Source organism: Nuphar pumila, chromosome 9 (genome assembly GCF_984573655.1).
Source record: "Nuphar pumila chromosome 9, dmNupPumi1.hap1.1, whole genome shotgun sequence".
NCBI lineage: Eukaryota > Viridiplantae > Streptophyta > Magnoliopsida > Nymphaeales > Nymphaeaceae > Nuphar > Nuphar pumila.
The window spans coordinates 4,300,544-4,323,670 of NC_143257.1; the positions used below are offsets into that span (position 1 = coordinate 4,300,544).

A 23,127-nucleotide genomic window follows, 5' to 3' on the forward strand; every position below is an offset into this window, starting at 1 on the left:
TACCCATGCTATAATCTGGGCCCTTCTGAAAAGCTGAAAGTGTGGTGAATTTCCATCTGCAAAAGAGAGACCAAAAGAAAAGAGAATATCAACAGAGAATCATGGGCCTCAGATCCTGCATTTGGCGCTTCAGGTTGCCTTTTCTAGTTTATAGCCACATCCCCCTAGTACAAAATAACTAAAGTTTTTATCCACTGAAAAGTTTAGAGAAATGCAACGTGTAGAGGCACCAATAAGCACCAACGATCTTCGTGATCTGCATATATCAATGACAATGTACGGAGGCCTCCATAGTTTTCAAATATCATCATCCTTCACTTCACTATAGAAATGATATATGGTAATAGGAACGAGAGTCAAATGCAGATATATCATGACATTAACAACCAAAGTAATTTGTCTAAATAACAAAAATAACCACCAAAACCCTAGATACCACCCCTGCCAACCACGCTTCATCAAAAATGGCAGCAGTCGTGCTGCTCAGTATCTGCATACCATATTTCAAAAACGTAACTGTGGACCTCAGGAGATGATTTCCAAAGGTTGCTTTCATGTTAGCCTTCTGTAGAGACCTGGAACTTTAACAGCCGTTGATCTTTGTCATTGTATAGGCAGATTTCTGTTGCAAATGAAAATTCCATATATATGATAGAAGAGGCTGAAGCAACTGCGGATGTCATTTACATGTCTTTACACCACGAAGAGAGAGAATCCTGTAAAAAGGCTCAGTTGTCACGTTTCCTAGGTACCCATGTTGAAATAGCTTGAACTATCCTCCCCTTCCAGCCTTGCAGCAACCACTCATGATCTACATCAACCACAAAATCCTTATGGTATATCTGCCTCACTCTATCTCTTGATTTCTTCGTTGTTTCCTGGTTCAAAGGAAGTTGCACGAATCCAGCACGCAGATTCCGAACCTGCCACTGTTTGTAGGTCTCTGGTCTCTCAACCCTCTCCGAACCCTCACATGCAACAACATTCAAGACCTCTCGCCCAAATATTTCTCTTTCTATCAATATCCTCTCTGGATGATCACGAGGAACATTTGTCTCAAGTATATCAAAGAGTGCTGAAAAGTGGAACAGTGCCTCCCGAAACCGCGTTATGAAGAAAGGAGCACTGTATGCTCCATTGACTATGCCAAGAATAAAAACTTTTGGATTCATCTTCTGAATCTTGTTCAGCACAATGTCCCTTGGGCAGTCCACAATGACTGTCTCATCGAGCAAGTTTCGCATTCTATACAAACAGTTGACAACCAGCATTTCATCCTTATCCAAGTCGAGATCCTCAATCTTGACATTCTCCCACTTGGCTGCTATAGCTTTGTATTGGAAAGGGACATTAAACATGCGAGCATACTCTGACAACCGTTGCCCAGTCTCCTCAATCCTTTCGGCAGGTTTGAACCCTGCTTGGGGGAAATCAATTCCTGTTATTCGGAGTTTTGGAGGACCACCAGATCTTCCTGAAAGACGCTGGATGAAGCTTGGCCACTGAAACCCATACAGGATACCAAAATCAATGATATGCAGTTTAGTTGCATTTTCAGCCACATTCATAATAGTCTGGTTTGAAAAGAAATGAGAAAGTTTCTTGAAAGGACAAGCAGCTAAGAATAATTGGTATGCTTTTAAGATGCTTGCAGCTGAAGTTCTTTTGGTTGAGAGTGCAGAATAGATCTGGCTCCCTGTACCAGATAAGCGTGATTCTAAGGCCTCTGCAAAGCAATGTGCTAACCGTTGTGTACCATCACCATAGGGTGAAGAGTGCTGACGGATTTGCTTTAAGAGTTCGTTTGCACTTCGATAGTCATCTGTAGCTACAACTTGAGCACAGTGAATGAGAATGGCCCTCAAATCAACAACTTCCCTCTTACCCTGCTTCTTACCGCGAGATTTTGTGCCATTAGGTCCTCTCGCATGCCCATTCAGCGCATTTTTGCCCATGATATTCTGCATGGTTTCTCGAAGATTAGTTGCTGACTCATAACACTTCACTCCTCCTCTGCATAGCAAAACCTGATCAAACATTTCTGACCGAATGGTTTCTGAGCAGGAGCAGAAAGCCGAGTGTTTGTTGCTCCTCCCTGCTTCTAACTCCACGTCTTCCCAGTCGGGGCTCTTATGCCTCCTCGACCCATTGTCATCATCATTACCTTCCACATGTTTCACGACCATGGATTTCCTTTCATCCCTTTCCTCTACTTTGACATTGTTGTTATCATCACCAAGCTTCGGATCTTGCAGCGATTCCTTCCTTTCTAGGTCAAGAACTAAGGTACCATTTGGTAGAATCTTAGTAGCCTCCTGTTTTGAATCTCTAGGCAATGGATTGTTTTCTAGGTTCAATACCGAATTGCTATTTGGAAGAAACTTAGCCGCTTCCTTCTTTAATTCGTGTGGTGCACCATTGTTGGCAAGATCAACAACCAAGCTACCACTGGGAACAAAATCTACCCCAACATTTGAATCTTGAGGTAAAACACTGCTTTCTAAGTCAATTACAAAGTTACCATTGGGAAGAAATTCCTTCACTTCCTGCTTTGAGCCTCTAGGTAATCCATTCATTTGCAGGTCAAATGATAAGTTACCCTTTGGGAGGAACTTTTTTGCTTCCTCCATTCCTCTTCGAAAGTGCAACATATGAGACTCATCAAAGATTTCAGGAAGCACAAAATTTTCTACCGAAGTCTCCCTGTATCCTTCTACAATTCCACTCAATGGGGAGCTGAAGGCCGTCTGGGTCGAGTAATTGATAGATAAAGTCGAAACGGGGGACACTAACTCACTTTGATTAGGATATTCAAAGTGATCAGGAATCCAATTAGAGTCACTCCCACTGTTGCAGCTGCCACTGATATGGCTACCAGAGTGCTGACTATGACTGCTATCACCCATCCAACCGCTACCATCATCTGGGCTATCAGGACTGTCACCATTGTAAAGTGAGTGACGATCAGGTGATGAAGGATACTTCTCACCAAGTATATCGTAGAAGGGTTTCTCAGTCGCTTGAAGAGCAGAACACTCCTGGTACATACAAGTCTTTCCCTCCATGTCCTCATCCATTAGCATTTGTGTTATATAGTTTAGAAGCATATCAGAGACTATCTCACAATGATCTGGACACTCCCCATTGGCCGGAGCAGAGCACACATCGGGAATAGGAGGAGCAGGAAGAGTCGGGGGAGGTGGTTCAGGTAGAATCAGGGGAACATCTTGGAAAGGGTCCTCTACTTTAAACCCGTTAAGGAAAGCAGACAAATCCTCCAGAGTTGGATCCATAAACATTGAAACTTTCACTCCTTTCAGGAGAGAAACAATTGATATGATCTAGACCGATTCAACCTCGATGCGGGATACCCCCAGATCACGGATCCCAAGCTTTCACGCAGCTTAAACATGAAATCAAGAAAGACAGATTAGCATATCAGAGTGACACGTTCGACGCAGAAAGCTCGAAACCAACAGAACAGCTGAACCCTCATGGATCGAGCAACTACAAAGTAAATGAAAAACCAGGAAAAACCCCTCTCTCTTGATAGATACCTATTTCTGCACCAAGATCATTTTGACCTCGATCTTCCGGAGAAATTTCAGAATCTTTGGTAAAATCGGACACATAGAAGCTCAAAACACGCGCAAAATCTAAATTAATAAATCAATTCCTGCACCATATCGGAACTCCGAAAAAAGAAAAAAAAGAAAATTTTACACTAAAATCTTGGACATTCGCACATCAGAGTGAGGCGTTTGACACGGAGAGCTCGAAATCACGGATCAAGAAACTACAACGCAAACGAAAAAACGAAAGCAAACTTCCCTATACATGATATATTCACATATTATCAACCTCTCCAGAAAAAAACCGGTTTCCCCCTACAAACAACCATCAAAATGCCAAAAAAGCAAAATAAATAAATAAATAAAATATAAAAACAATATGTATATATTAAAACAACAGAAATTGCCAATAATCCAAGAGAAAGAAAATTGAAATACCCAACAAAAGTATCTTTTTATTTTTCTTTTTCTTCAATAATTGATGGGCTAAATGATAATCACCGACTTGTCAAGCAAAAATTTAAAAAGAAAGAAAGAAAGAAAAAAGCCTAATTTTTTCTAACTCACAACTATCAAAAACTAGATTCAGAGAGAGAGAGAGAGTACCTTGTCCCGAAGATAAGAGCGCCAGAGAGAGAGAGAGAGAGAGAGAGAGAGAGAGAGCAAATACGAACAGTAAAACGGGTGAGTGACCACTGCCGCTCCTATTTAAAAAACAAACGACAAAAGAAAAAAGGGGATCACCAGCTGGGGCTATAACAGCCGTCCGATCCTCCAGCGCGGAAGGTCCACCGGCTATCTCCGGTAACCCCGCGAGGTTACCGCAGATAGTTTTCTGATCGCCGATTTTTCTCCCGCGCGCCTGAATTCCTCGGCCACGAGTGAACCCCATAGATTGTGGTTTGGTCTCTCTAAATGACCAAAATATTCTCATCAATGAATGTTTTTCGTCCAGTAATCGGTCTTCCATGAAAGCTAAAAAGGAAAGCGCAAGGGTATATCCGGGAAAACAGTGAGATTAATCTAGTCTGTACACGTGGAAAGTCCACGGTTGAAAATCGTCGTTTAATGAATTGGTGACGTGGATTCTTTGGTCAGAGACTTGTCCGTCAAGTCTTCTCGTAGGTTCTGCACAAGGTTTAGGTAAGATGCGCACCAACTTATCGGGCGTTAATTTTGAAATGTTTTTAACGTTGTTTTAAAAACATTTTTCTTCATCAATTGCCGAAAGAGGAAGAATCGGACTATGAGTTTTTTGTATTACAAAATATTAATATTATATAATATGGAGAAAATTTTAGCTACAGTCGACTGCACTAGAAACAGCTTGTTCCATCACATTATCGCTTCTTTTAGATCAAGCCCCATGGATATAATTTTAACATTATAAGCAGTTGTCAGTATATGTATCGTTTGGCCAACGATTCAGGTGAATCGGCCCTTCTCAAGTTAAAGGGTCAAAAAACAATAAAAAAACTACATGTCAATTAGAATGTGACACTTGTTGAAGCTATTAAAATTATATTAAAATACAACAACTACGCCTCCATTTCAAAACAATTGGGATCGGCTATATGAACCAAAAAAAGAAAATCATTCTGGGTCTTCCACGTGAATCATTCTCCTCCAATCATTTTTATCCAATGCCATGTCCTCGGTGAGGTTCAAAGCATTCATATTTTTTCTTATCATCTCCATCCAAGTCTTCTTAGGTCTACCCCGACCTCTTTTAACTAATATATTTTTCCATTTCTTAATTCTTCTAACTGAAGTATCATTAGGCTTTCGCCGAATATGTCCAAACCACCGTAAACAATTTTCTCTCATCTTATTTTCAATGGATGCAATGCCTACCTTCTTACGTATCTCCTCGTTTCGAATCTTATCTTTTATTGTATTTCCACACATCCATCTAAGCATACGCATCTCAACTATACTCATTTTATGAACATGATGTTTCTTGACAGCTCAACATTCTGTACCATATAGTAAAGCGGGCTTAACTGTCATCCTATAAAACTTTTCCTTCAACCGCAATGGCATTCTACGATAGCACAACACTCCAGTTGTACTTAAAATCATATTAAAAAAATATTACAAAATTAATTTTAAACTATTTTTACGTTTATTAAAAGAACCGTTTCAAAACAGTATTGTATTGATTTTTTGGCGATATCGATACGTATCGGCCGATTGAGGCCGATACACACTGATATTGACAATTGGTGCCACCAGAGCGACATGCCTGACAACAAATGGTTCAACAATGTGTGGGACAATTATGTTTTTACATCAAAGTTACTCAATCAAAAGTGCATTCCCTAGTCAATGGACCATGATGAATGCCTATGTGAAGTCGATCGAGATGAGTTTTAGCCATAAAATAAGGTAATCTAGAGTATATCCAATATTTTCCTGTCTCTCTTTACATGTATATCAATAGTCGATCATTTTTTTTTTTTAATTTATAACCCAAAGAAACTGCACCCGGCACAAAAACCTAATTGCGCTTGCTCATCATGTCATACCTACGGTCATCATGCTGACAGCGTAAAACTTTAAGGTTAGGACCCTTGGTCGGGGGCCTATGCTGCACATTGGCTTGTGGAGAGGGGCCACACCCATGAAAATCAAACCTTGACTGCTCGTCTAAAAGCCAAGAACCCCACCCCACTACCCCAGCCCCTATGACATTTACAATTGATTAGGTTTTTGTATTTCTTTATTTTGATAAACATGCCCCCGTTGATGTGATGTACACGGTTTGTTTTGGTGAGGATTGACATTTTTGATCGTAGGCGTCCAACAGGTATTCTAGGTGATGAAAAAATTGACGACTATACATTTTAAAATTTGTCAATTTAAAAACATATTTTTCATTAAAAATACAGTCGGATTTTAATAAATCAACCATATTAAACATATCTTCAAAACAACCTGCATCATAAGATTTTAAGTTGATTACACTTATAATAACATATATATATATATAAATATAAATATAAATATAAATATAAATATATATATATATATATATATATATATATATATATATATATATATATATATATATATATATATATATATATATTCAACCCTTAAAAGATCCTTCTTATACAACATAATTGGATTATCAAAGGGTCTCTTTCTATGCAACTAAGATTTTTATAGGTTTTTTTATTTATTTTGAAAATTCTAGACGTTTGGTTTTATAGAAAGAGACCCAATTATGTTGTATAAGAAGAATCTTTTAAGGGTTGAATATATATATATATATATATATATATATATATATATATATATATATATATATATATATATATATGGGAAGCTACCCAACTGCATCCCTACCATATGGTATCCGATTGCTTGGGACCATCAATTTTCATTATTTTTTTCAAAATTCTAACATTACTGATGTGTTCATCATGATTGATTACTAAAAATTGACACTTGGATCATTTGATTGAGATGAATGAATAGGTTTTTATAAGGTTTAAAAATCACGAGTCTAAAATTTTCATAAATTTTTGAGTTTTCAAATACCATTTTTTTTATTTAAAATACATGATCGAAGTATCAATTTCTAGTAAATCAATCATGCTGAACATATCTGGAAGGTCACAATTTAAAAAAAAACACCCAAAAACTTCTTAGTGGGTAGGGTTGGTATGTTTTCTAACTGGTAAGTCTTTATTTACATATATGTTGAAAATGTACCAACCCTACCCACTAAGAATTTTTTCAGTGGTTTTTTTAAATTTTAACCTTACATATGCGTTCAGCATGATTGATTTACTAGAAATTGATATTTGGATCATGCATTTTGGATAAAAAAAATGATATTTGAAGCCTGAAAATTATAGACTTGTTGATTTTTCAACCTTATAAAAACTATCCATGCATCGGAATCAAATGATCTAATTAATTGTCAACTTTTATTAAATCAATCATGTGAATACATACTTAAGGTCAGAATTTCTAAAAAAACTCCAAAAATTGATGGTCCCAAGCAATCCGGGTACCAACTGGTAGGGATTTTGTCCGGTAGTTTCCCACTATATATACAGAGAGGAATGCGTCAATGCATGATCAAACCCCTGAGATTTTTATTTTTTAAATGTATTTTATTTATATTTTCTTATAAAAATAAATTTTTTATATATTTAATTTATTTTTTATTGCCAAGATTTTGCTGAAAAATACAAGATTTATGAAAAATTTCAAAAACGTCCAGGTTTTTGACTGCCGATAATTTGCCCTTTTTAACTTTTGTTACTATGCATCCATCTTCACCTCCATCTCCTATTTATATAAGAGCTATTACCAAGCTGGATTCAATCCATTTACATCCATTGGTGCATTTTTTTTTGAAAGGCAAGTTGGGGTGAGGCAGACCCATATTAGATATCTCTTAAGCCTCATGTGGCAGAGGGATTCGAACCTGGCACAGGACCCCGCTTACCACATGGGATACAGTTAAAAAAGCGTTCCTCTTGCTCATACTAACAACAGGACACTAACTTAGTGCAATACAAGGACTAGGGGTGGCAATCGGGTTGGGTCGGCGGGTCAGAATACCTCAACACAAACATGACCCATTTATTAAACGGGTCGGATGTGACAAACACGAACATGACCCATTTATTAAACGGGTAACCTGACCTGACACGATTAACTCGTTTAATAAACGGGTCAGGTTGACACGACACGATTACACGACAAGTCCACCCTTTTTGTTTACGATTTTGTTTGGTTCAAACTATTGGTCAAACAGGAGTTAGGGTTAGATAAGTTTATATATATATATATATATATATAAACGGGTTGCGGGTTGACGGGTTCGTGTAAACAGGTTGACCCACCCGCCTAACCCGTTTATTAAATGGGTCAAACGGGTTGGCATGCCCCTAACACGAACATGACCCGTTTAATAAATGGGTTAGGCGGGTCAACCCGTTTACGACACGAACTCAAACCTGTTTAAGCCAAACCCTAACCCGGCTAAGAAGCGGGTTGGCGGGTCGGGTCAGATTTTGCCACCCCTAACAAGGATAATGTTTAATATTATATTATTGATACTCAGTTCGCTTTTAGAGATGGGGCACGTAAGGCAGGATGGTCATAGGGCCCCCACTCAGAGGGTTCCTCGTCATAAAAAAAATAAATGTTATATTATTGATACCATATTCAACATCTAGATTTTTTTTTTAAAGACAAGCTGGGGTTAGGCGGACCCCTACCAGAACAACCGCCGCCCATGTGGCAGAGGGATTCGATCCTGGGCCTTCAGCTTGACACAGGACCCCACTTACCACATGGGAAACCACCTCGGTGGAAATCCCATACCCAGTGTAGTCCAATATTTTAAGGTGCAAGAGATGGGAATTCAGATATCTATCAAATTCAGATAATTGTCAAATTTATTGGCAAAAAATCAAAACCATATCTGCATCTGATTATGATTGGATATCGTTAGACTTACCAAATGCAACTAAACAAAATTGAATTTGGTATTATGTTCTCTATTATGGGGAGAAGATGAGAATGACCAATGTTGTCATTGTGGATTTCAGATCATCTAGAGAATCAGCTGGACTCGAACCAAATCGGATCCGAATCTGTTATTTTTACCTTTTAACATAAAAAAATATAAAAAATTAAAAATATCGAAATATTAAAATATCTTAAAAATGATTAAGCTAAAATATTAAAAATCAGCTGAGAGATGAATCGGTCCTTAACGAACCGATTTTGGGCTAATAAGATACAAACCGACCCATTTAGGCCGATTCGCATCGATACTTATAACACTGATCAAAACGGCTGCGTGACAACAGAATGAATTTAAGCAGCCATGTCCCTCAAAATTGCACACTGCCCTTTGTAAAGTTCCCGTACCTTTGTTTACGTGGCAACTTTCTATTGTTGGCTTGATCTTTAGAGTCCATCTTGGATAACCCAATAAATGTTTTCATCCGAACCACAATATGATATTTAATTCAATGGAGTAAGTATTTCAAGTGTAATGAGAAGTCACATTTGGCGTGCTTATCCCAATGGTAATAGTGCCGTACTAAGTGGGCTCCATGTCCTCGGACACCCTTTCTTTTACGATTTCTTTGGACGAGTAATCTCCGGAGCAACGTGTCCTATGACACCCGTTCACCTGAATCAGCCGGTTGTCCTTTCTGTCTGTTCTGTCTGTCTCTTTCTCTTTTTTTGGAATGTCAATGGATCAGGTTTGACTAGGACCCTACCATACCAAACCCTAAAGGGTCAGGGTTTGGTGATAAATAACAAAATTCTATTGGAATCCGAGTTAAACATGAAGGGTCCGATTAATATATGGAGTTGGGTATAGTTTTTATAACTTCATACCAGAGCTGGGCAGGACCTGAGTTCCTACAAAGATCCACAAATTTTCAATGTAAAAATGAAAAAAAAAAAATTATTTTAACAGGTATGGTATGGGTCTAGTTCATGTAATCCTTATAGGATCCGAGAATGGTTTCTCTTATGATGGGTCGGATTGGACCCAGGTCCAGACCTGCTACCATCATCTCAAATCAGGTTTGGGTTTGATTCCACTTAGTCCGAACCAAACCCAACCTGTTAACACCCCTACTCTATCTCTCTTTCTGATATAGGGATGTAAACGGTTCTGATTCTAATCGGATGTGGTCAATATTGGACTAATGGGATGTTGGCTAAACGGTTTCGAATTTAGATGGTGAGATGATCATCCTAAACGGATTCGAATATCCATCAAATTTTAATTTTGTTAGATTCATTAGTCAAAAATCCATAATCGAATATGGTTTTGGCTAAACAAATGCAACTAAACACAACTCAATTCGGTTGGATATCGGATAAAATTAGATTCATTGACATCCCTAGTCGGATACAAACGGATCGGATTTAACCTATATATTGTATTGCGGTCGTGCTTATCACAACAACAATATCCGTGATGTTGATATTTTCAAATTATCACTTTTGTTGTTATAATTTTATATTTTTTTTATATTTCAAAATTTTAAATATACCAATATTTTCTTGAGAAAAACAAATTTTTTTTTAAATCATGAGATTATCCCGAGAAAATCCTGAAACTGAGTTTTGTGACCATAGTGTATATCCAATACGGGTTCGGGTTCAGAACAAAATTGTCAGGTCTAATTGGATATGGATCAGAATTGGGTAAACTGATATGATCAAGTCTGGGTTTGAATCAGGATTCACCAGACCCGTTTTGCTTTTTCCATCGTTCCACATGAAGATCAATATATTTAATCCACTTTTGATGTATATGATACCGGGATCCTAAACTCTACTTCTGTGAGAACCGATTTGAAGTTGGATCTGGACCTGAATCAATTCTTCAAAAACCCGATATAGTATAAGGTCAATTATAACCCGAGTCTCTCTCCGTTTATTTTGACACTTGAGCTTAAGCGTACTTAAAAGGCAATTTTTTAAGTTAAATTATACTTTTCCAAGGCTAAGACCCAACAACCGATACCCATAATGACAAGTGTGGGCAATATTTTAAGAATATCACGAAAAAAACCATTATTTTTGTCACCATTATAAACGGCCAAAAACATCCCGATATTTTTAATACATCACAATATTTTCAAAATATCACAAGAAAATCATTTTAATGAAAATATCACAATTTTATAGTAATATATATTCATGGGCAAAATTATTTTTATTATTTTTATCTATTTTTAATTTCTTATCCCTTTTTTTTATGTCTTTGTTTCCAAATCTTTCACTGTATTCACTTTTGCCAAAAGAAAGCCAGAAAACAAAAGAATCAATTTCTCACTAGATTTTAGTTGTCGCTTTCAAACTTCTACCATTATGTCGACATGCTCACTAATAATTTTGGAGTAATCAGTTTCTTAGGGTTCTTTTTTGGTTTGGTCAATTTAAAAATCATAGTTTTAAGTATTTTTTCTCAAGTCTAATACCGTAGATATGATCTACATGTTTTGTTTAGTGGGAACCTGCAGCTTTTTGATCGCGAGAATCGGACCTGTATACAGGTTTTTCCGGTGATCCAAAATCAATGGCTACTAAGGTACCAGTTTTTTCCATATCAATAAAAACATGTTTTTTCATCGAAAAAACATGATCCAAGAGTCGATTCTCACTAAATCGATCATGCTAAACACATTTAATGGTTGAGATCCACCCTAAAACACTTAAAACCTATAAGACAGAATGAGGCAGAATCAGAAATGAGGCCTCATATGTTCAGTTCTCATAATTTTAAAATTAGTTTGGTTACTTTTGTGTTGTTGTTGGTGCTGCTGCTGTTGTCCTTTCTTTATTAAGGAAAGCATGCAAATGGAGATACGAAAAAGCGAATGCCAAAAGGAACGAGAGGGAAAAAATATTGCCAAAAAGATAGGGTGGGATTTCCTATTTTAACCTTTTTTTTTATGAAGAGGACCCCTGCCTAGTTTGCGAGATAAACCCTAGGTGAGGTCACCAACACCCAAGTCCTTACAGGTTCTACTAGTTAAAGGCGCCCGCACATCTGAGGGAAGTCGAACCTGAAACGAAGTGGTCAGCACCTTCTTACCAAGCCCGCTGCCACTCAGGCAACTCTGGCGGGTGTATTGCCAATGGTAAGGTGGGATTTGTAATTTCAACCTGTATTTTGGGGGCATTCACTTTGTTGGGAGCACGTCTACACATCTTGTACATTGATATTCCCATCACTAACTACCACGTGGCCATGGGTACGGGCAGGGCGAGTTCGTGATAGGTTAGTATAGTTGGCGAGCTGAGCCACAAGCAACTCTTAAATGAGTCTAGCCGGAACACAAGGTGTTCAGTTTGGCTGGGCTCAATAGTGCTGGTATAGATCAAATACACACATATATATATATATATATATATATATATATATATATATATATATATATATATATATATATATATATAAAGTGATAGCTATCTATCACTTTTCTAACCTACCTTAAGCAAACAGGTAATTTTGGGTTGTTTTTCGCAAATCTGATCATGCATATGTGTTTGGCATTGTCAATTTGCTAGGAAATGGCTCTTGAATCATGTTTTTGAAAAAAAAAATATGAACTTTTTAAGTCTTGAATATTTATGAAAATCTTACACCGTTGATTTTTAAACCTTATAAAAATTTACCTGTATATCATAATTGGATTATCCAAGAGTCTATTCGTATAAAATCGAGCATGTAAAACATATCGTTATGGTCAGATTTAAAGAAAACACGAAAAGTCGTCTTCAAAACCCGGTAGGCCAAAAAAGCCGTATACATCAACCACCTACTCTCTCTCTCTCTCTCTCTCTATATATATATATATATATATATATATATATATATATATATATATATATATGAAGCAATAGAATATAGTACAATATTTTGTAATTTAGCTGCATAAAAAATGATAGTTTAAAATGTAGTAGAGTTGAAAGGATTGGAACTAATAACTATAGACCATCTTTTTTTTTTTGTTGCCGAGCTAGCTCAGGCTTGGCTCACTCATCCGGGTAAATAAATGAGCCTAGTTTGAGCAATGTCTTAAGCTTGGTGTGAGTAAACAAGCTGAGCTTGATTCAGCAATGAAGCTCGGTTAGCCCGATTAAGCTCGGTTCATGTAAGAATCTGCCTCAAGTCTTACCTTATGAGTAAAACGTCCGTCTCTTTTATGGAAGGTGTTTGTTTGAGTTCCATAGTTCTCCCTAAATATTTGAGTTTGCATTATTGAATATCTTCTTGGACAAGAGCTGTTTAAGCTCAGCTCAAGCCTATCGAGGCTGAACCACAAATTTTTTTCATGAACTGAACCGAGCCAGCCCATTAATTCAGATCAGTTCATGTGCAGCCCTGGTCGGTTATGGATCAAACCTAACCTAGCCATAGCCAAGGGAAGGCTGGAATAGTTCGATGCATTTTAAGCCACACTGGCCGAGTAAAACCAAATATAACCAAGGAAAAATGAAAGCAGATCACGTGATTCCACGATGTTATTAGGAAGAAACTATATATAAACATACATGGGATTTTTGAAAATTTCTTCTTATAGGATACAAAGCAAACTTGTATTCGGTTATACCAGGTTTCCTATATTATAAGGAGTTTCTATCTCAATCTCTCAATGGAAAGCACACAGTTTTGCTACATGCTCTGTTAACCGCACATCTCAACACTCTCTCTCAAACTAGAGAGTGAAGATCAAGAACTCCTAGTTTGCTAGTCAGGATCATAAACTACCCGTTTCTCAAGGCTTTTATAAATAGATCAACAACTTGATCTTTAGACTGAACAAACTTTGTTTTAATGATCTCCTCTAGTAATTTCTCTCGAACAAGGTGACAATCAATATCAATGTGTTTCATCATCTCATGAAACACATGATTGGCAGTGATGTGCATTGCAGCCTGATTATTGCACATAAGATCTGCAGAATATATGACATTTACTCAAAGATCTTTGAAAATATATGATAGCGACGCTATCTCACATGTGGCATTTGCCATTACACGATATTTTGCTTCGACTCGACAGAGGATCGTGAAACAATGTTTTGCTTCTTTGTTTTTCATGACACTGGGCGATCACCCAAGAAAATGCAATAACCGGTAACTGATTTATGAGACTCTGGGCATCCTGTCCAATTTGAATCACAATATGCCTTATGTGTAGATCTGATGTGGCTGACAAGAAAATCCCTTGACCAGGATTCTTTTTTAAATACTGAATTACATGTAGAACTGTCTCTAAGTAGGAATTACTAGGAGTCTACATAAACCTACTAAGTACATGTATTGCATACGTGATGTCAGGATGCGTAATAATCAAATATATTAAACGTCTGACTAGCCTAATGTATATTGTTAAATCACGTAGCTTTTCATGGTCAGTGGACATCAATGATAGCCATAAGGAACTCAACTGGTTTAGCTCCAATAAGTCATATTTCATCCAGAATATCAAGTGCATATTTCTTTTAAGTCAAATATATTCGGACTTAGACCATGGGACTTCAATGTCGAGAAAATATTTCAATGGTACTAAATCTTTCATGTAAAATTGCTGACTCAAATATTTCTTTAATTCTGAAATAATTGCATCATCATTTCCTGCTATCATCACGTCATCAACATAAATCAATACTGCTACAAAAATATTTCTTTTGGAAAAAGTGAATTGGAAATAATCAGCCTTTCACAGAGAAAAACCATATTGAGTGTGTCGAAAAATTTTGAAAACCAAATTCTAAGGGCTTGTTTGAGCCCATATAATGATTTGTTCAATTTGCATACCAAGTTCTTCTCCTATTTCGCAATCCCCGGAGGTAATTTCATATAAACTTCTATATTCAATTCTCCATAAAGGAATGCATTATAGACATCCATTTGGTGAAGAGTCCAATTTTTAACTGCAGCAGTAATAAGCATACACCTGACAGAGATCAATTTGGCTATAAGAGCAAATGTCTCATGATAATTAAGGCCTTTCCTGCTGAGAGTAGCCTTTTGTCATGAAACAAGCTTTATATTGCTTAATATAATTATCCAATCGATATTTCACCTTGTATATCTATTTGCAACCCACTGGTTTCACACCGTCAGGGAGTGAAGTAATGGACCGAGTGTTGTTCTCTTCCAGAGCTTGTATTTCTGCACTCATGACATCATACCAACAATACTCTTGAACAACTTGGTGGTAGGAGATGGACTCAGAGACACTGGATATAGCTAACAAAAACTTTTGATGAGAGGGTGAAAACTTTTAAAAAGAAACACAATCAATTAAAGGAAAACGTGTACTTTTCAGTTCTTGACCTGAAGCGAGGACTGAATTGGGTTTGGACTAAGCGTCCATACAATAAAAGTCTCTACATAAAATAGATGGGTGTTTTTCTCTAATTGATCCACGAAGAGAACTTTCAGTAGTGCTTGGGTTTGGAATTAAAGGTTGATTTGCATTTGGGGAAGTGGATGTGTCAGAAAATGGGAGTAGGTGATTGATGATTTTCTGATTCTTGTTTCATTGAGGATTCATACATAGGTGCAGGGATTGGAAAAACAACTTCATTGGTCTCCTCATCTATTGTATGGTAAAAAAAAATCGATTCATGAAAAACATCCTGATTGGTGAATACCAAATTAGACTTTAAATCAAATACCTTATAAGTTTTTTGTCCAAATGGATAACCTATGAAAATGCATCTCTTGGCCCTTAGATCAAATTTGGATTTGATTTGATATGTGTTAGTAGCATAACACAGACATCCAAAGACTTCGAGATGATTTTATGTTGGTTTTCAATTAAATAAAATTTCATAAGGTGTTTTTTCATCAAGTGTGGATTAAGAGTTCTATTTATGAGATAAGTTGCTATTAAAACACATTCTCCTCAAAACTTAAATGGCAAGTTGGATTGGAACATGAGAGTTCTTACTACTTCCAGCAAGTGTCTATGCTTTCGTTCAACTACACCTTTTTGTTAAGGAGTAGATTCACAACTATGTTGATGGTAAACTCATTTTTCTTCAAAGAAACGTTGAACAACATGAGAAAAAAATTCTGATTCATTGTCAGATTAAACTGATTTAATTTGGCATTGAAATTGGTTTTGTACCATAATGAAAAAATTTTGCAAAAAATATTTTGCTTCGCTCTTGTGACCCATTAGATAAACCCATACACATTGTGAGAAAATAATGAGCCCCACTCAACAAACTTTGAGAATAGGGTCCCCAAATGTCAACATGCACAAGATCAAATATTTTATTAGTAGAAATCTCACTAGATCCAAAAGGTACCCCAGTTTGCTTGGCTCGATGACATGCATCATAATAACATAAGTTCTCAACAAAAATTTTAGAGTAATACTTTAAAAATAATTTCATACGAATAGATGAGGGATTACCTAGACATTGATGCCAAGTATGGGATTTAGTCTCTGATGGGGTTAATGATGCAACAATAGGGCTTGATACTTTTAGCATGTATAGTCCATATCGCTCCTCACCCGCTCTAATCTTCATCTTCGATGTAAGGTCTTGGATAATATATGAGTAAAAAAAAAAGTAACAGAACAATTCAAAGACTTGATTAATTTACTAACTGAAATGAGATTGAATTTAAAAGAGGGTATACACATGATAATTTAAAGAGAGATAGCATAAAATATTTTTACCAAGCCTTGGTGAGATGCTCCAATGGATGAACCATTGGGAAGTTTAACTTGACTATTAGAGGATTTAGAATTATAAAAAAAAATTGAAGATGAGACAATATAGTCACTAGCTTCTGAATCAATAATCCAGGAAGCACGAGAAGAAGAGTGAAATGACAAACCTATAAAGTTTATAGTTGAAGGCTTGCCTTTGATAAATGCCATGAGTTGGTTGTACTCAGAGTGAGTGCAACAATCTCATCCTTTACCTCATTTCCTTGAGATGATGCAACATTGATGGATAGAGAGGAACCTGCTGCTTCTGGTTTATAAAGGTGATGATACTCGTGGAGCTTGAAACATTTCTCTTTCACATGACCAACCATACCACAGTGAGAACACATGGGATGTACTCGTCGATTTCCTCTATTTTGGTCACTTAGATTCAGCCAAACAACATTCACATTAATATCCATATTTTTATCATGAGAGGTACTAAAGTAGGTTGCCGATTTATTGGAGGGTGTTGTAAGAATAATACGAGCTTCCCTATTACGCTCATCTTGGATAATAAGTGCATAAACTTTAGTGAGAGAGGGCACTGAATCTTTGAGAAGTATTTGACCTCTAACTGTGTCATATGAATCATTTAGGCCCATAAAAAATTGAAACACCTTCTCTCTCTCTCTCTCTCTCTCTTGTTGATCCTTCAGTTGCTTAACTGCACCATATGTGCGGGTAGGTAGAGGACTATAAAACGAAAGCTTGTCCCAAAACTTTTTTGTAGAAAAATATGATACAACTGACATTGAATCTTGGCGAAAGCAAACAATGACATAAATTTTGATAAACACATGGGGCAATGGTTTGAGAAAATTGCTCACGAAGGTCTGTCCACAGTTCATGTGTTGTGAAAGTGTAGATTACGCTATTAGCGATATTTAATTCAGCAACCATGATAAAATCATATTGTTACATCTCACCCATTTAGGGTAATTTGATGAGTTACTTTTGGGTTTTGGGATTGAGCCATATATAAACCCGATTTTATTTTTGTCACTCAACACTAATATTATGACTCTACTCCAAGTGGCGTAATTGTCTCCACCAAGAGGATGAAACACTAAGACATCTGAGGGCTGTCTAAATGATGCAAATAAAACAAACTTGTTGTTTCATCGGATGAACTCAAAGGGGTGAGAACCATTTCAACCATTAAAATTAACTAGAGAGGTCAACAAAACACTTATCTCTAAGAAAGCCTCAAATAGGTTGTTGTGAGCTTGCGAGTAGGGATGTCACCCATGTAGTCTGGTCATGAAGGTAACACAACTCCCTTTCACTCTCTGTAAGAGAGTGATGCAGAAAACACAAAGGATCAGTGAATAACAATAGAGGGCACTGATGGACACCTCTTTTGCAGAATATCAATAATCAACATCAGGCATTGTCGGAGTTCGACTGATGAAGAGGACTGAGCTTGATCTCGATCTCTATGAGCATGGACGCTGAATGGGATATGAATAGCCCTAAGTCAATCAGGATATCAACTGCTCTGATATCATGTGAAGAGCATGATCTATTGAATGGAAGAAAATCTGCTCCAAATTGTCATTAGAAAGAAACTATATATAAACATACAAATGTTTCCACGATTTTTGGGAATTTCTTTTGATAGGATACAATGCAAACATGTATTAGGTTACACCAAGTTTCCTATACTGCAAGGAGTTTCTAAAGTTATCTCAATCTCTCAATGAAAAGCACACGGTTTTGTTGTATTCTTTGTTAACCACATATCTCAACACACGAGGACCCCGCAGTCTTTATGCAATTTGTGGATGGTGAGGATGCCAAATCTAGCAATTTTCTAGTTAAACTCAAAAGATGCAATTTTCGAGTTAAACTTTCCTAAAAAAAAAAAATCTAGCAAAAACTACCATGGGAATTCCTGATCATTAACCCATTTTTTAAAACAAATAATTCTATCTGAAATTGTAAAAGTTGTTTATTTATTAATAAAGAATCTAGTCATTTGAAAATAAATCACGTAGAAGAGCACAAATTTTTTATTGTTTTATTTTAGGATCACAATTTCTTTTATTGTTATTGAATCATTTCCCGAATCCCTACACAATCACCTTTTGTGACCTTCCGTTACTAGCATAAATAACCTTAAGTGGCAGTTTATTTTTCTAGCTGAAACTTTTAGTACTTTTAACTATATATATATATATTGCGTAGTTGCACAATTACTTGGAGCCCAATGCCAGCGACATGATGCTGAGCATCCATCGTGCAGCGAGATGAACGCTCAATGTAAATTTCTACAAAAATACCTCTATTGGTGCACTAAAAGTTTGCGACAGTAGAGGTCTGTGGCGCTTTTAGTCCATTGCTGAAGGTATTTTTGCATCCTGCTGGTAGTTGCACAACTACCACTTTATATATATATGTGTGTGTGTGTGCTACTGTCGACTGCACATACAAAATACTAGCTACCAGAATTGTAAAAATTCATCATTTAATTATGCATGAATGTTTTTTTTCTCTTTAAAAAAAACCATATATTCACTAATTGCTACAAAACAAACAAAAACCTCGTTTGCACTCCATTTCTCATTTTTATATTGTAATATATCTAAGCCTTACTTAGACTTGTGAAGGTTAGCACCTAACCTGCAAAATACACTTATGGGGGTAAATTAATTGGTTGTGAGTAAATTAATTGAATAGAAAGGGAGAGAGAGAGAGAGAGAATGCATGTGCTTGCTTGTGTATCGTACATACCATAGCACTTCATAATATTTATTAGGCTGAATAAAATAAGCCACCGAACTCAATCTGCTAGACTTTTAAAATAATAAGGTATTATTAGATTCAATGGCTTTCAACTACTGCTGTAAGGTATAAATCAATCCCCAAATTAATTGGATTTTTTTTTGTACTTTATTCAATTAGCTGATCATGAGCCGAGCCAAGGTGAGCTGAGCCCGTGCTCTTTACAAGGCAATCATAACCTAGTCGTTTTCTAAAAAAATATTTTTATGTATTTTTAAAGCTTAATAATATATATATATATATATATAATATGTATAAATACATGTATTATATATAAATAATATGTATAATATATATATAATACATATAATATATGCATAAAAAATATAATATATAAAAGAGCTTACATTGAGCTTGCTAATTTATCTAAATGAGCTGGCTTATTGAGCTCAAATTTTCAGCCGATCTGCTCTTCTCATTTCTCATCCTTAAAGACAAATGAAAAAGCCCCAAGGAGGGTTGGTGCAGTGGGGTGGGACCTTGGCTGCTAGTCAAGGTTTGATTTTCATGAGTGTTGCCCTTTTGCGCAAGCCAATGCATAGCATAGGCCCTCAGGGGCAAGAGTCCTAGCCTCAAAGTTTTACGCTGTCGGCACGATGACCGTAGGTATGGGAGGCTGAGCCGGCGTGATCAGGTCTTCGTGCCAAGAGCGGTTTCTTCCCGTTATAAATTTATAAAAAAAGACATGAAAAGACTGCCATGTTCTTGTAAATAAATGACAAGTGGGCAGCTTTATGTCATTTAATCTAATTATAATATGAACATATAAATTTATAATGATGTGGAAATGAATACAAAGACTAATTTACTAAAAACTGCCTGACTTACAAAGAACCACCTAACATTTAACAATTGCATTTAGCTGCCTGCATTTGTATTTTTTTTAAATACAAAAGCTTAAAACTTTAAAATCATTCGACCATTGATTTGTGAGCTGCTTTTGTATTTTTTTTTATATTTCAAATAGACACTTAGTTTAAAACTGTAAGATTTTTCAGAACTAAATGACTAAAAGTCTAAAATGCTCTCAACGTTGATTTGTTTAACAGAATGTTATAGACAACATAAATTGAATTGTTCTAAAAAAAGGACAAATTTATCATTTTATATTTAAGCAAGTATTTGAAATGTATTTGCAAACTAAAATATAATGTAGATGGTAGACCCACGTATTGGGTGAATATCTATCAATAGCAAATAAGTTAGGCAGCTTTTTTTGTAAATTATACGAATAAAAAAGGGAACAGGTAATCTTGCGAGGAGAAAAAAAAACAATTTCCTTTTGGTGGGTTCAATTTTTAAGTCATGCCATGCTCTCTTGTCCTACTAGTTGTTCGAGTTATCATTAAATTCTTTCCTATGCAGATTCGAGACATCAACAACAAAATCACTTTTGTTGGCTTTAACTAGGGGTGTCAACGGGTCGAGTTTACCTGGACCCGAACCAAACCATATAGGGTACGGGTTTAGTGATAAATAAGAAGACCTGATTAAGACTTGAGTTTGGACTCGGAGGTCCGATTAATACATGTCTCAAGTATAGCTTGTGAAATTTTATACTAGACCTGAACCCGACCCGAGTTTCAATTAAGACCTGCAATTTTTCAATGTAAAAATAATAAAAAATATGGTTTTATTGGGTATGGTCTGAGTCTGGTTCATATAGTTCTTATCGGGTTCGAGTATGTTTTTTCTTATAGTAGACCCAATTAGACCCAGATTCAGACCCAATACCATACTAAAAAATCGAGTCCCCCATGCACATTGCATGCTTTGGGATGGTAAAATCCCTTGAGGTCCCAAGCCTACCAAGAGTATATTCAGCTTCCTCCTTGAAGGAGGCCCTCATGGATTTGAAACTCATGATGTCTCATCAACTGGGTGACATTTGCATGTCACCTCTACCAGATGAGCGGGGCCCTTTAACTGCCTATTAACTACAAGGAGACATTTTTGACATGATTGTGATTGTAGCATTTAAAAGGAATAATTATTGGCTTCATTATTTGCCTTCTAATCTAACAATTTGATGGCATCCCCATGTGACCAGTATGGGTCAGAAAAGCAATACTATACTGACCTGAATCGGTTACTTTTTAATAAATATAAAAATATAGCTTACAATTATTTTAATGGCTTTTACAAGTGTCATGTTATGATTGACCTGTAATAAATTTTTTAATTATTTTTTGGCCGATACAATACAGGTCCGATTCCAATACTGCTGAGATGAAGTCTCTCAATAAAAAAACATGGATGTATCCTCAGCTTTAAGAGGTGAGCCACATAAGGCAGGGTGGTTGTGAGGCTCCATCAGGGGTTTTCCTAGCTTTGGTGAAGGTTCCTTGTTATAAAAAATGGTAGAGTGATAGAATGAAAAAAACATGGATGTATGGGCATCGTCTTGAAAAGTAGATCATGAAAATAATTATTTTTTTTGAAAGAAAAGTTAGGGTTAGGTGGACCCCTTCGAGAACAACAACCACCCCCATGTGGTAGAGTGATTTGATCCTTGGCCTCCTTCAGCTTGACACAAGACCCCGCTTACCACATGGGATACCATAAACTTGCTCATCCTTAACTTCATACCTTAATTTCATACCAACCTTAAGGTCTCACTGTGAATCTATTTTTTTTTTATTTTTTTTTGAATTTATAACCCAAAGACACCGCAACCGGCATGCAGATCTGATTGCACTGACTCAGGCAATACTTACAGTAATCGTGTCAGATGCATAAAACTCTGAGGCTAAGACCTCTACCCCGAGGCCCATTGACTTGCATAGAGAGACGATGCCCATAAAAATCAAACCTTGACTATCCATCTAGCAGCAAGGCCACACCCCACCACACCAACCTCCCTTGGGGATGAATATACTTTGTAGATGGATTCATCATAGCCCATTTGATAGCAATTGACCTTTGGATTGTGTTCTTCAGCAAAAAAAAGAACAAAGGCTAACATTGCTTGTTACAAAAACCTTACCCGATTAAAATAAATAAAGAAATTCCAAAAAAATGTCCCTAACTTCCCTGCTATAGACAAACTACATGAGTTGGATCCAGGATAGAATCAAGAACCAGATCTCACTCAGGCAGACCCATAAAGACCAGGAGAAAAGGAAGAATACCAACTTGTACATGGGAAAATAGATTAAGGGATTAGTGAGAGAATTTCAGCCATGGGCTCGCTCATCAACTTCGCTCCAATAGTTTGGGTATCGACAAAGCCTTTTTTATAAAGCTTCATATGGGGCCATCTGAATACTCACATGATTTTGCTAGCTTAACATGCTTATTCTACTCTCTTAACCACTACAAAACACAAGCGTAAAACATATCTTTAAAGGTTTGAATAGTTCTTTTTGACTGATTGTCTGTCTGAGGATGAAAAGCAGTTCTGAACTTCAGCTTTATACTGAACACACTCTGCAACTACTTTCAGAATCGCGAAGTGAAGCAAGGTTCATGACACAATACTATAGATTGCAGAAGACCATGAAGAAGAACAATCTCATCAAT

General features: G+C 36.6%; 1 pseudogene across 1 annotated transcript; it reads right to left on the minus strand.

Moving 5' to 3' along the window:
- Positions 1-300: 300 nt before the first annotated feature.
- Positions 301-4,238, minus strand: LOC149828252 (scarecrow-like protein 9 pseudogene; annotated as a pseudogene). The gene is made up of 2 exons (XR_016434262.1): positions 4,179-4,238; positions 301-3,403 (listed from the first exon to the last, which is right to left on the minus strand). The product of XR_016434262.1 is annotated as a scarecrow-like protein 9 pseudogene (transcript).
- Positions 4,239-23,127: the final 18,889 nt, after the last annotated feature.